The 14,088-nt window shown below is 45.6% G+C and overlaps 1 long non-coding RNA gene across 2 annotated transcripts; it reads right to left on the reverse strand.

Annotated features, from left to right (window-relative positions):
* Positions 1 to 4,932: 4,932 nt before the first annotated feature.
* LOC116600380 lies at positions 4,933 to 13,727 on the reverse strand. 2 transcript variants are annotated; one of them, XR_004289605.1, is made up of 2 exons: positions 13,692 to 13,727; positions 4,933 to 5,174 (listed from the first exon to the last, which is right to left on the reverse strand). It is a non-coding gene; the product is annotated as an uncharacterized LOC116600380 (long non-coding RNA). The 2 variants fall into 2 exon arrangements; XR_004289604.1 differs by lacking the exon at positions 13,692 to 13,727 and adding an exon at positions 7,537 to 8,766.
* Between the last annotated feature and the right edge of the window lie 361 nt (positions 13,728 to 14,088).

Raw genomic sequence — 14,088 nt, forward strand, 5'->3', positions numbered from 1 at the left:
TACGACTGTCGTAATTTAATAAACAAAACGGGACTTCCGCCTGGAGGGGGTAGGAGGGGCGCTGCTCCATCTACAGAGCATGCGCGAGTGTGAGAGCCACTTAAAGTTGGCGGCGATGACGCAAACTTCAGGGTTCTGGTGAGACCTTGCAGACTAAGTTGAGGTGCTGTGCTCCTTTCGTAAACCGGACTGCCCCGCCGCAGGAGTAGCGTCACTGTACATTTATGCGCGCTTTGCACGATACCAACGGCATTCTCTTCTGTTTCCTTTCAAAATCTACAACTTCGGCGAAGTTAGGTCCCTACGTCTCGAAATTTTCCACCAAACTGCCCTTCTGAGCCAAGAAATTCCTGTGCCGGAGGGATCTCCTGAAGGTGGGAATGAGAGACCAATTGCTCTGAAGTTCCGGTGCTTTGCTACAATTCGGGAAAACTTTCTCAAAAGACAAAGCAGCCTAAACCTATAGTAAAAGTACGCACCGTGAACTTGGGAAAATCAACCCAGGACAGCCAACATGGAGACCTGTTCTAGTAAAACTACCGGATTTTAAAGGGAGAAAAGTACCTGGAGCATACAGGCAGAAAGATCGATTCAGTTGTTGCTGTTGTTCTTGTTTAATTTTTGTTGTTTAAATTTGCTTTTTCGTAAATTTAATAAGTGTGGCATCAGTAATCCTACATGGAGATTCATCTCTAAAAGATCGGTTACTGAGGACAAAAATAAATTTTATCCAGTATGGCTTAAAATATGCAGTGGGGTTTTTTTTGTTTTGTTTCTTAAAGGTTTTATTTATTTATTTGATAGATCACAAGTAGACAGGGAGGCAGACAGACAGAGATGGGGGAAGCAGGGTCCCTGCTGAGCAGAGAGCCCGATGCGATGCAGGGCTGGATCCCAGGACCCTGAGATCATCACCTGAGCCGAAGGCAGAGGCTTTAACCCACTGAGCCACCCAGGTTCCCCAATATGCAGTGTTTTTAAGTCGTTTTCACCTATTAATTGTTCATATATTCCATTAAATAAAAGTTTCATTTATAAACTAAATGAGTTTATGTTGTATGTGTGTGTTATGTAAAAATTGAATGAATGAAGATGGATTCAGTTTTAAGAGAAAGGACATCAAATTGGCATCGGACTTGTTAGGTCATCTTTCTCTTCCAATTCCTCTGCTTTTCATACCCTTCCTGTACAATTTAGCCCAAAGTCATCTGTTGGGTGCAAGCAAGCTGTGCATGTGTGCAGGGGCAGTGGGGACGAGTGCTCTGAGCACAAAGGGTTGAGAAGGGGGCTCCCGCGGCAGAGGAGCAGCTGGAACCGTGGCATCAGGACCCAAGAACAGTGGACTGTGCATCTGTGGGGGAGGGAGCCTGAGTGGGAGAACCTAGCACAGGGTGAGGAGAACATCCATGCCAGGAGGGAACTGTAAGGGCAGCAGATGATGGTTACATCCTGGATGATTGCACAGAGAAGTTAATATACTAGGCTGATAAACTTTTTGAAGAATGGAGTTTCAAACATGGAAATGAAGCAAACTCGAATGAACCCGGTGGTGTTGAATGGGAATTGGAGGTAAGAACTCATGTCTTCAATATACACAAGTAGATACGGAAATACAGATATTTCTGTTTATCTGTATCTGCATCTTTGTATCTATATAATCCATCTCCCTAGCTCTGTCCATTAAGAGGACCTGGGAATAGCAACGCTCTGGTGTTAATGACTGTATCTAGTGCCCAGATGCTGGCTTTGACAATTTTGAGCTTTACCTGAGCCCTGTGCTCCTGAAAACAGTTGTTTTAGGGGCAGGGATAGGAATACACCCATCCTTTTGTGTTCCAGGAAATGGCTTACTGTAAAGAGCCATCCTTCCCAAGTGATCCAGATAAGACTTGTTCCTCCTCCTTATTTACTCTAACAAGTCCTTCTAAATACGCATCTCCAACCCCTCAAAGGCCAATAAAATGTTCCCTTACTTTATTCTGCATATATTTCACATGTTCAGTTGGGTGCCTCAACATAAGAAGACATAAGCTAGGGAAGAGCAATGACTCGTGGGTCCCACCTGAATTCCCGCTAAAATACACAGCCACACAGGGACAAAGTACATAGATACACACATTGATAGAGACAACAGAGGACTGAGATCTTCGTTTTACCCTCATCTAGGAAATAAATGAGTTTATGTATTAAAATTGATTAGGGTTCTTAATTATTTGCTTAAAGTATTGATTTATTATGTATCTATCATTCTAATATTACTTATTTTAAAGGTTTAGTTTACTTTTATCTTATTTAGAAGGTAAGTATTTGTTTTGTCTTCTATTACATTGTTGCCTTTCAACAGTTGCAATAACAAAACAGGGGCATGTCTAATTGGAAAGAAACATGGGGGCCCCTGGGTGGCTCAGTAGTTAACCATTTGTCTTCAGCTCAGGTCACGATCAAAGGGTCCTGGGATCAAGCCCCGCATTTGGCTCCCTGCTTGGGGGGAAACCTGCTTCTCCCTCTCTCACGCCCCCTGCTTGTGTTCCCTTTCTTGCTTGGTCTCTCTGCCAAATAAGCAAATAAAATCTTTAAAAGAGGAAGGAAGGGAGGGAGGGAGGGAGGACAGGCTGTGAAGTGTTACACTTGAAGGAGTGGTGTGGTTTGTGGGTTTCCATGGACACGGAAGATCTCTAATCGCCTGCCAATATTTGATGTTTTTATTTTGCCTCAGTTATCCTGTTTTAACTTCCTAACCTTCCTCTGATTCATCAGAGAAGACTGATGAAAATTACAGATTTGTGACTTTACAGCAACGAGATCCCAAGAGTACTGCACTGATGCTCATTTATTCATCAAACATGCATCAAACATAGACTGTATGACAGGCACTGTAAACAGCTGAACTTAAAAAGATGAAAGCTGCTAGTCCTTTCTTCAAAAGCTTATAGTCCAGCAGGGAAGGCAAACAAGTAAACCAGAGTAAACAAGTAAGCCACAAGTAAATAAGGTCAGTGAGTAAATGACCTGGACCTCTCTTGAATAAACCAGGCACATGCCTGTCTCGGGTCATTTGCAAACACTTGTCCCTCAGCCTAGATTACTGTTTCTAAATTATGTAAATATTCATATAGCTTCAACAAGACACACTCAGAGAGGTCTTACTTAAATCACTGCTCCCTTACTCCTCTATCAATAATCATTTTTATGAGGCTTTGGCTAACCTTTAGTTTCGTTTTAAAACTATAGGCACAAATGAAGCATACCAGATAATACGTGCCTTGTGATGTGATATAATAGGAAATACACTGCTGACAAGGCATTTTTGCCCCCCCAAAAAGCCCATGAATTCAATCCAACCTCTAGATATAACTAGTTTATTGAAAACACAGGAGCTAGAGAAACAAATGAAGTGACATTATACGGAAGTGATCCAACAAATCCAATATTTTACTACATCCTTGAGATCTCTTCCTGATTCCTTTTTACAGCTGCGCAGCGTCCTATCACAAGAATTTATTTATTTATCTATGGCCTGTTTTCCCCCACCCAAAATAAGTGCTCTTAGAGCAGGGATTTTACTAAGACGGTGCCAGCCATCAGTACACATTTGTGGAGCTGACTGATTTGACTGGCTGGATCCAGGAGGCTGTGCCCCTCGCAGCTGGTGCATCTCAGGTCAGGGTAGCCAGCCAAGGCAGAGCCAATGCAAGGGCTCTCTGCACCTCGTCACCCCGTTCCATCGGTATCCAAGGAGTCTGCCACCAAACATCCTCTTGTGGTCCCGGGGTGGTTTACGCAGTGACCTCAAAACTGGCAGTCAGAAGGGCTTTGAAAGATCATTTTATAGTGGAGAAAAAAAACAGGGCCAGGGCCTACCACTCTGGAAGGTTATGCAGCCCCATAAGGTCTGGCCGGGCCAGATCCTCCCATTCCTCGCTGAACACAGCCAATGCTCAATGGAAGATGACATGTTGAAATCTGGTGTCTGCATGTGTGACAGACATGTGCAGGGCTCGAGATCTGCATGACTCCCACCCTTCTCTCCCTCCACACCTCCCAGCCCCCCTGCTGTAGTCACTGGAGCCTCGTTTCTGGGCCCCTTCCCGCAGATGGCCTTTGCACTTGCTTGTCCATGTCTCAGATCAAACGTCCCTTCCTTGAGGACGCCTTCCCTGACCACACAATCTCCTTTCCCATCCGGACACTACTCCCCAATTACTCTGCCACAGCCCCCTCTATTGTACATTCCTGCACTCACATCCTCCTCGCACAACTGTCCTGACTGGTTTGGTTTGGGGGTTATTTTGTCTTTGTTTTTGCCAACCTGTTTGTCTCCTACTGTATCCCCAGCATCTAGCAAAGAGTCTGTCACACGGCAGCTCAACAGATTCAGTGAATAGAGGAATTTATTTAAAGAAATGTATTAATCCACTTGTGGTGTTAAAACACTCTTCACAAACTTCATTTGTTTGGAATTCATACTAATACTTGAAGGACATCAAAAGTTATCAGTTCATACAGACTCTCTCAAAAACATTTTTCTACAAACTGGCTGACCTGCTCCATAAAGAGAACTTGTTGGAAAATGCTTAACCTGTCTCTATGGGGGTGGTATCTGTATAGGGGTTACATTCTATCACCCATGGGTAGGGCAGGCACAGTCAAAACTATCCTCGGAAAATCCTTCAAATCGCCCATCAAACACAGACAGCTCGTCTAGAGAAGACAGCAGTAATATACATGCATTCGTGCGTAACGGGTACAACGACCTACCATTTCACCAGAGCCCTGTAGGTCTTGAAGACTGAAACTTACCCTGTAAGAAGGATGACCATATGTCCCAGTTTTCATGGTGAAGCTACCAAATAGCTTTTTCCTTTTGGAAGTGTCCCAGTTTGGATGATATATGATACGGCCTCTCGTCCGTGAAGATCTTAATTCTTTTTCAACACAAGCCTGCCTATCTTCAGATGAAGGTAGGGTTGAAGAGTCTTTTCGAACAATGTGTCGAAGTCTGTAACACAGACTTAAATCTCCCTGTCTTCCAGCCACAACTGTAATAATTTAGTGGCGTTAGCTGCCTGTTGCATGCTCAGGTTCTAACGCCAGTCTCCTGGGTTAAACATGAACCCTGGCCCTTAACTAGCTGTGTCAGGGGACGTTGTCTGCATTGCGCCTTGGTTCTTCACCTGATGGGAATGATGTCGATACATACGTCAGAGAACTTCAGTGAGAATTAAACGAGTTAAAACATTAAGACATAGAATACGTTCAGCCTGAGAAGAGTGCTCAGTGCATGTCAGCGATAATTGTTTAGACTTCATCATATCTTTGTCAGGTGCCACGCTAAAGCATTCTTTTCCTCTCATCTTCATGGCATGGATGCTGACTAGACGTACCGCGTTCGTATTTACAAGTCCTACAGGAAACTAGGAAAACTGCTTCCCAGTGAGTCCACCATGCCAGGATTTCTCCAGAACTGGCAGATCACTGTCCCTCTTGCTGAGCCCTGGACAGATCAGCCAGCTTCTACCAGACCATGTGGACCCCAGTCAGCTTCACCTCACCTGGCCCACATTGAACAATTCTTAATTAAGAATTGATTTTGAAGGTAAGAGATGTCACCAAGATGAATTCTTTCACTAGTGTCTGATGTTTTAGTAGAACTGCTGTGAAAATACTCACTCTCCCCCCGTCTGAGTGTCCTGACTGCCGTGAACACTCGCAGTCTCCCTCCTGAAAGTTCGGTTCCACCCAGTATTTCTGTTTCTGGTTTTCCTCTCTTGAGGTAAAACTGGGGCTGGATTCTAGGAAGGGAACCTGGTTCTGCACCTCAGCTCGGCTGAAGGGGGCTCCCTCTCCCGCCAGCCTCTTTCCTGGGGCTAGACCCTCCTCTTGTTACCTCATACTATTTTGAAAGGATCTCCCAACCTGAAAGATTCTGATCCCTACCAGATGACTAAGATACGCCGCCGGCTCCCCCTTGGCCCAAACCTCTTAGATATTGACCTTTGCCTACTCAGAGCAGAACTGGTTAATTCCCCTGATCTTGGTGATTTAAGACTGCTCTTTCTCCAAGGAAGTGACTCTATCTTCTGTCCCTGTTATACTTTCTCCCAGCACCTGCTACTGTTCCCATGTACTCTGCACTCAACAGCATGGCGTGACTAGGGGTCAAGTTACTGATCCCACCCATCTCAGTGGGCTCCAGACTTCCACTGTTTTGCCACATGAGGCTTTCATGAGTTTAAGACCTGGGTTGGCTGAACCTACAGTCAGCAGATTTTTAATCCTGCAAGCAACAAAGACATGGAATACTAAATATTAATTTCTATTTCCCATGCATCAAGTTCATTGTGTTTTAAGTACCAATCAACTTTTAATTATCCATAGTAATGGGAGGGAGTAATGACATACTCCCACAGCACTGCTCTAAATAACATATGCTTGAAGAAAATTAGTCGCCCCAGCAGCAGATGTACTTTGCTGGTTATCCTGTGTTTGTCACTTTATTGAAATGAGTCTGCTTTCCCTGAGCACTGAGCCTTATAATCATAGGAGAAGACATCACAAAAGCTTTTTCAGTGTCAGAGGCCAGTCAGTCTTGGCTTAGATATTTAGATTAGATGTTTACTGTAGGAAAATCCCATCCATCTGTGAAGAGCCAGTCATGACCTCTTTAGAGGTCACGTAACAAGAGCACATGGTGGAATTAGGGGTGGAAGTGGGGTGTAACTTGGAGTGAGGCACTGACTATGTGGACAGTTATGCTAATGAAATATGGAAGAATGACACAGGCAGAAAAGAAAAGAGAGAACACACTCAGTGACATTCTGTTGCAAGGTTGACATGTTTAGGCACTGCGGCTATTTACCTCATACTGAAAATAATTTTATTATAAAAGAGTTAATCAAGACTTTGGGAGAGGGCAAAGATCACATTTGCTGAGTGTGTGGTCCACACCAAGAACTGGGCTAAGCAACTTATGAGCGTTAGCTCCGTGTCCTTGCAACGACCCCAGGAGGAAGGCATTTCCCAGGCGAGCCATTCAGAGAGGGGATGTTCCCCAAGAAGCCAGGATAATCTGATTTCAACGTCAACACGACTCCCTGCTATTTATCTTCTACGGCCTTCCACAGTAGAAAAGGCAGCAGTGTTAAATGTAACGTTAACGGAACATCAAAGAAGAAAAAACATTTCTCGCAGTACTGAGCCCTTTTCATCTGAGATAAAAGATGATTTGAGTGTTAAATGGCAACTAGGGGTAGAGAGTGGAGAACACATCTCTACTTCCACCTCCATTTTAGCCCAGTCTTGACTGCGGACCACAGCAGGTCACAGGTCATGGTTTATATAAGCGCCCTGCTTCGGCGGGAGTGAACTACAGCTGAGGAAAAAACACGTGATAGAAAGGTAACAGTCTTTGGCAGCCTAGAAAAGGAAAACGCTGAGAACAAGCATCAGCCATTGTACAAGAGGAAAAAGCAGAGAAGACTCCGACGTTTCAATCATCACAGCGATGTGATCTGCCGATGTCTTGTCAATTCTTACCACGGCTGTGATATTATCCAGGCTATGGGTCCCAGGCTGTCACGTGGCACACATCCGGGGCACAACACTTCCAGGGCATCCTATAGATTCCCCACGCATCTTTTGAGGACTAGCTCTGCCACCTAAGAACCTGAATTTTGACAAGGGAGTGTCTGGAAATTCAAGTGAGAACATACAACCAACTCAAGTAAGAACATATAGCGTGTTGAAGTCTAGTTTCCAGAAAGAAAAGTCTTCCATGAGACAGGAAGTAGAGGAGACTTGGTCGGTCTTTTAGGACCTCGGGTATGGAGACTCAGTCACCTGCTCCCGACCAACTCTGGCCTCCCAGGCAAAATTCAGTGTCCCGACCTGCAAGCCTGAGTCCAAAACCTAGATGGTGAGGATCACCAGCGCAGCCTCCACCTCAAGTAGCAGGCCCTGTCTGGGGGGCAACAAGTCGCCTCATTGCTCAGCATTGCAACCACTTTTGTAACTCCCCACTTGCACTAGTTTATATGAACTGAGTGCCCCGAGTGAACACACGCTAGATATCTCACTACGTAATCATGGCCATTCCCCAGTAGGTCTGTTATCTGAAGAGACAACTCTCCAAGGGACAGGAACCCTGCAGCCCGACACAGTCCTAGGCGGGCTAGGAGCCTCAGGTACCGTCACTTCTCCACAGCTTCTGCCTCTCTCCTCAAGCTCTAGCTTACTTCCCATCACGACTGATCTTCTTGAAGGAAATTCCAAAGGTCTGCATTGCTTTCCTTTTGCCTAATTTCTTACGGAACTATTTCCCACAGTTCCCCAAACCTGCACAATCCATTGTGTCAATGTATATCCAGAAAATACATGGGGTGAATTTAGTAAGAATAACCATACCCATTATGAGGTATTCTGCGATTCTGCTCTGAAAACCCCATCTGACTTGTCAGGATTTAGCACCTTGAAGGGAACTTCAAGGTGCCTCTGCCCACCTGAGGTAGTTAGAGCACAGACCAAGAGCTCGTGTCGAGGCTGACAGCCAAGCACTTTCGTATACAAGTGTCACTGCAGAAGGCAGTGTTCACCAATGTGGGGGGGAGGCAAGGTGGGGCAGAGGTGTTAAGAGGTACAAAATGGCACAGTATAGGGTAATGATGTCTTTTAATGATGTTTTTTCATCTGGAGCACGTGGGTGACTCAATCGTTGCGCGTCTGTCTCCAGCTCAGGGTATGGTCCCAGGATCCTGGGATCGAGCCCCGCATCGGATCCCTCTCTACGGGGAACCTGCTTCTCCCTCTCCCTCTGCCTGCTTCTCCCTCTGCTTGTGCTCTCTCTCACTGTCAAATAAATGAATAAGATTTTTTTTAAATAAAAATAAAATAAAATACTTCCATCTGTGGATGGAACTAGAGTATTATGCCGAGTGAAGTCAGTCAGTCAGAGCAAGACAAATACCATATGATTTCACTCAAATGTGAGATCTAAGAAACAAAACAGATGAACACAAGGGGGGAAAAAAGATAGAGGCAAACCAAGAACCAGACTCTGAACTCCAGAGCACACACTGACAGTGACCAGAGGGGAGGTGGGTGGGAGATTGGGGAACAGGTGATGGGGATGAAGGCGGCCACCTGTCGTGATGAGCACTGGGTGATGTATGCAAGTGCTGAATCACCACATTGTAGACCTGAAACCAACATTACACTGTATGTTAACTAACTAGAACTTAAATAAAACCTTTAAAAAAATTTATTGCCCTACAGGAAACTAACCAATTTTTTTACTTGACTTAGCAAGGCTATTTCAGCTTTTCTTCTATAACGGACTATGTATTTTGGTTGTTCACACACTCCTGAAGCCAGTGATCTTGTCTTGCTGCTGGTTTTTTCATGACTGGGTTGAGCAAAACTTTGATCTGTGCTAAAAGTCATCTAGTTTGAGTATTTTGTACTGTGTTGTGTATTACACCATATTCTCTCTAACTGCTGGTAACCCCAATCTGTAAATATAATCACATTTAGAAGACCTGTGTTACATGAGCCAAACTGTTGCTTAAGAAGCAACATTCATGGGGCACCTGGGTGGCTCAGTGGGTTAAGCCTCTGCTTTCGGCTCTGGTCGTGATCTTGGGGTCCTGGGATCGAGCCCCACATCAGGCTCTCTGGGGAGCCTGCTTTCCTCTCTCTCTCTGCCTACCTGTGATCTCTGTCAAATGAATAAATAAAATCTTTAAAAAAAAAAAAAAAAGAAGCAACATTCATGGGTCATAAACACACTTAGGCCTTTGGCAAGGCCTGTTGGTCTCCTGAAGTTTACTGAATGGCAGAAAAAAATTACGATTAGTCACTGCCTGGTTCCTATCACCATGAGTGACATTGTCATTGTTCTCCAATGCTGAGTCCAGTGGAAGCAGCCAGAGGACTTTTCAATAATTCGCTGGCACAATGTCTTAACCATTTCTTTCTTCTAGAACTGCAGTGTCCAACATGGTAGCCACTCACTCCATGTAGTTTTTTTCTTTTTTAAGACTTTATTTATTTATTTGACAGACAGAGATCACAAGTAGGCAGAGAGGCAGGCAGAGAGAGAGGAGGAAGCAGGATCCCTGCTGAGCAGAGAGCTGGATGCGGGACTCGATCCCAGGACCCTGGGATCATAACCTGAGCTGAAGGCAGAGGCTTTAACCCACTGAGCCACTTAGTCGCCCAATCTTCACATAGTTCTTAAAATGAACTGAAATGAAATAAAACTTAAACATTCAGTTTCTCAGTTGGGCCAGTCACATTTCAAGTACTCAGTAGCCACATGTGGCTAGTGGTGGCTATTCTATTCTATGGTATAGATACAGAACATTTATATCATCACAAAAATCTCTGTTGGACCATGCTGGGAAAGGCAATTTCAAGCTTAGGTGAAAATATACAATAGCGCAGGACACCATAATCCCAGGAGCACTTCTTTGGAAATCTGGCTTTAGGGATGAAAATATTTATGTTTTTAACTTTGTATTTAAATTCAATTTACTTAACATAAAGTGTTAATATTAGTTTCAGGGTTAAAATCTGGTGATTCACCAGTTGCATATGACACCCAGTGCTCATTCCATTGGGTGCCCTCCGTAACGCCCGTCACCCAGTTAGTTACCCCAACCCCACCCCCTTCCCCCAAGAAACCCTCAGTTTGTTTCCTAGAGTTAAGAGTCTCTTAAGGTTTTCCTCTCTCTCTGTTTTTGTCTTATTTTATTTTTCCTTCCCTTCCCCTATGTTCACCTGTTTTCCCAACAAAAGGAGGGCAATGAAATTGTAATCCTTGGGGCTTTGTCTCTTCTACCCACCCGAAGAAGGCAGAAGAGGGAGAGGTGGAAAGAAGGAACACGGGGTGGCACCTCACACAAGTGACACTGGATCTACCTTTCCCAAGTGCCAGGGTCTCCTTCGATCTCCGGACTTCCCTCAGGGACACCAACAAGAGCAGTTCTCTTTTGTCCTTGCTCTCCCGCATCAAAGTAGTGGATACATTTTCTTTTATAGGATTTTCACGACCTTTCCTTCCTGTTCCTGCTCCCCAACCACTGCGTTGTCTCATCATCTCATTGCCAAAGTCAATTAGGCAAAATAAAAATTTTCCATACTGTTTTAAGATTCAGGAAAACTTTTCAAATCAGTGTTTCCCTCCACTGTGATAAGTTGTTCAGTGAATACCACAAGGACAAATGAAACTCTTATAAGCTCTGACTGCTCTGCTTCTTATTAAAGAAAAACTTAGTAAGTTTTTACAATTTATTAAGATTTATTTATTGGGGGAGAGGGGAGAGCGCATGCACAAGTGGGGGTGGGGCAGAGAGAGAGAATCTCAAGCAGACTCCCTGTTCACCCAGGAGCCTGATGCGGGGCTCAATCTCACACCCAGAGATCATGACCTGAACCAAAACCAAGAGTCGGAGGCTTAACCAGCTGAGCCATCCAGGCACCTGTTTTTACAGTTTTTAATAAATACACTTTAAAATCACCTTTAATTTTCACATTTACAATTGTTTTCTGAAGTATAAGTATCTGAACAATGTTTAAGAAACATGTGAAACATTTAAAAGGCACAAGAGATAAAAGGTCTTTGATCTGTTGGAGGGAAGGAGGAAAAACAAAACTAGCAAACCGTCAGGTGTCTGAATGCTAGAAGAATTTTCTTTTCTTCCTGAGGGAGGAGGTTACATATCAATTATTATAGCGAAAAGGTACCAAAGCTACCTTGACGTTGGTGTCCACACGTTTCCTCTGACCTTCAATCTGGCTGTCAGGCACTACTGTGCTGTGAAGCTGCACATCTTCCTTAAAGAAGAAACTCGTTTTTCTGATCTTGCCTTTCGTTTTTTTATTTTGCCTTTCCCTCCCATCCTTCATGGATGCCTCCACTGGCCACCTCCCTAGTCTCCATGCACCCCGTTCTGCCCTCCCTCCTCCCAGCCTAGCCCGATCTCGACACATCCACCAGAATAAGCTTCCTGAACTGTTGCCTTAACTTCCTCACTTGCAGCTCAGAAAACTACTAGGACCCTGTTCCTATTATATAGGTTCCCCTTCCCTTAACCAGCGAGTGAAGCCCTTTGTATTTCATATCCCAGCCTCTCTCCAGCCTCCATGCCCACTCCCCTCGCCCCCATGCAGACAACGCGGTCTAGATAACACTTCTCAATACGGACTCCCGTTAGAACCCTGAGGTGCCTGGGCCCTAGTTCCTAGAGGTCCTTCTTTAACTAGCCTGGGCGGGGGTGGCTCAGAACTCTGTGCTTCTAAAAGGCTGCCCAAGGGCTCTTGATGTGCAGAGAAGCCAAATGTGGAGTGCACATGTCTGCTTTCACCTCTCTGTAATTAGCCCATTTACACCCATGGAAATCCTTCCCCGATCTTCGAAGTGCAGCTAAACCACCACCCCTCCCGTGAATGTCCTGCCCGGTTCCGCTAGCTCAGACTTCCTCTGCATTCTTACACCAGTCCTTCCACTCGCACAATCTCCTATGTGATAACTAATCAATTATAACTGATTTCAGGTTTGGCAGTTCACAAAGTTCTCCCACAAATCTCTCCTCTAACCTTTTTTATTTACTGTATAACGGAAGCTGTATCTTCCCCAAGGTATGGAGGAAGAAACTCTGGCTCAGAGAGTGTGAGTTTTTCCCCCAAGCTCACAGAGTAGGTAAATGACAAAGCCACATCCTGAGACTAATGATTGGGCTGGGAATATTCAAAACAGGAGCAGAATCAAACCCTCATTACCATCACAACACACAAATGTTACTCTAGGAGCCCATCAAAGCACACACACCTGAGTCCCAGCCTCGGCAACCTGGGCTCATCTACCAGCACAGGACCGGGAAACTGTACTTGCAACGGGCACCACCAGATCGTTCTCACACAGGTGTTCAGGGGTCACATTCTGAGAAAAATTGCTCTAGGTGAACACACACCATATGGAGATTGTAGAGAAAATCTCCAAAGGGCCGTATTACCCATGTAAAATGATAATTCAACAATAATTAAGAATTAATTGAGAGAAAAGCAGTTTTTGGCCAGTAGAGATCACAGCCTTTTTGCCCAAGAGCATTTTCTCTGTAATTGTGAAAGTTTTTTCTTAAAACCACATCTGTCAGTCGAGGGAAGATGGCGGAGGAGCAGCAGACTGAAATGACATCAGATCCCAGGAGTTTGGCTAGATAGGTATCACCCCATTCCGAACACCTACAAACTCACCAGGAGAGCGAAGAGGAGAAGAGCAGCAATTCTAGGAACAGAAAATCGACCACTTTTTGGAAGGTGGGACGTGCGGAGACGTGAACCCGAAGCAACGGGAAGATAGACCGTGGGGGGAGGGGCCGGGTCCGGCAAGCGGCGGAGCAGCGGAGCACAAAATCAGAACTTTAAGAGTCTGCTCCACGGAGCGACATCGCTGCAGAGGCTAAGTCGGGGGTGGAGCCCTGGAGGGGACAGTGTGGTCTCAGGACCCGCGGGGCCACAGAAAGACCAGGGTGTCTGAGTGTGGAGGAGCTGGCAGGGATCAGAGTGGGGAAGCTGGTGGCAGAGACGAAGCCGAGCTCTCAGCTCGGGCTTACCTTAAACCACGATCCGAGGCACATTCAGGCCATTGCTCTGCAAGCAGGGACCCCACAAGTGGCAGATCTGGGGTGACTCACCTTAAGGAGCGCATGGCAGGAATCTGCTGGGTTTGGAGACTCCAGACGGGCCGTGCGCCAGAGATAGAAATGCTCCGTCACAGGCCGGGTGAGCTCAGAGCGCGGTGGGAGACCAGGGAGAGGGGAGGAACAGACTGTTTTTCTCTGAGGAGCGGGGCAGATCTCTCAGCTCCTCCCGCCAGAGATTGGGCAGCCGCCATCTTCATTCCCGTCCTCCAGAGCGGTACGGAAAGCGATCAGGGAACAAAAGCTCCCGAGAGCGAAAGGACTAGATTACTTAGAGCGGCCCCCGGTGAGGGCGGTGCAATTCTGCCTGCAGCGAAGACATTTAGGAATCACGTCAGCAGGCCGCTCCCCCAGATCAGCAAGAACATCCAGCCAAGACCAAGCTCACTGA

Source organism: Mustela erminea, chromosome 9, assembly GCF_009829155.1.
Source record: "Mustela erminea isolate mMusErm1 chromosome 9, mMusErm1.Pri, whole genome shotgun sequence".
Taxonomy (NCBI): domain Eukaryota; kingdom Metazoa; phylum Chordata; class Mammalia; order Carnivora; family Mustelidae; genus Mustela; species Mustela erminea.